Here is a 1,410-nt window from a genome sequence, read left to right on the forward strand (position 1 = left end):
GAGAAACACTGATGTCTGTTGGCTTTGACACTGTCCTTGTTTTTGTATGTTAGGTACATCACGGTCTGATTATCAGTAGACTGATTTTCACTTTCTCAAAGTAGAGAGACTATAGAAATGTAGCATATAAGGGTTTATGGAAAACTGCCTACGGAAGCTCAGGATTTAATATGCAGCATTTGAATAGACAATGGGCATTAATGGGAAATATAAATATATTAAATATACTTTAATTTTCATAGCTTTAGAAATAATCCTCAGAAGCTAGTACATTTCATATTATTCAGCCTTAAAAAAGAAGATCTTCCATTTGGCATGAACCTGGAGGATATTATGCTAATGAAATAAGTCAGAAACAAAGACGCTGGTTTTGAACTCCTGACCTCAAGTGATCCTCCCTCCTGGGCCTCCCAGAGTGCTAGGATTACAGGCATGAGTCACACACCGGTCTATTTTAAATTATTATTATTATTTTTACAGGAGAAAGTAGGCACACCAAGAGGTTAGATAACTTGCTCAAAGACACAGAGCTAGGAGAGAAGCCAGGAGAAAATGGGGACAAGTGGATTCCAGAGCCTTTTCTTAGCCAGTGTTATTCTCTTGAGCTTAGAGAGGTTAAAATACTTAGCCAAGGTCACACTGCTGATACCAGGAATAAGAGATAACATTTATGAAGTGTTTACTGTTTACCAGGCACTAAGCTCCGTGATTTCCATGTATATCATCTAATCCTCACAGCAACCGTATGAAGCAGGGCCTACTAACATTAGGGAGAGGAGGAAACTGAGGCTGAGAGAGAACAGGCATCTAGCCCAAGTTCTTACTTGGGAAGTGGGAAAATCCGGATTCAAACCCAGATATTTCTTTTTTTTTTTTTTTTTTTGAGACAGAGTCTCACTTTGTTGCCCGGGCTAGAGTGAGTGCCGTGGCATCAGCCTAGCTCACAGCAACCTCAGACTCCCGGGCTTAAGCGATCCTACTGCCTCAGCCTCCCGAGTAGCTGGGACTACAGGCATGAGCCACCATGCCCGGCTAATTTTTTTGTATATATATTTTTAGTTGGCCAGATAATTTATTTCTATTTTTGGTAGAGACGGGGTCTCACTCTTGCTCAGGCTGGTCTCGAACTCCTGACCTCGAGCGATCCACCCGCCTCGGCCTCCCAGAGCTAGGATTACAGGCGTGAGCCACCGCGCCCGGCCTAAACCCAGATATTTCGAACCCAAATCTCCAATCCCCCCCGCCCCACACACACTACATCGGCCTCTATGGGGAAGTAAGGCTACGTGTATGGACTTTCGTGCTCCGCATTTGGAGCGTCGCGGCACACCTGTACTGCGGCCCGCGTAGCCCCGCCCCATTCCCGGTGGAGACGGCTCCTCCACCAATCAGCGGCGAGACGGCTCCTCC

This window comes from Lemur catta, chromosome 11 (assembly GCF_020740605.2).
Source record: "Lemur catta isolate mLemCat1 chromosome 11, mLemCat1.pri, whole genome shotgun sequence".
Lineage (NCBI taxonomy): Eukaryota > Metazoa > Chordata > Mammalia > Primates > Lemuridae > Lemur > Lemur catta.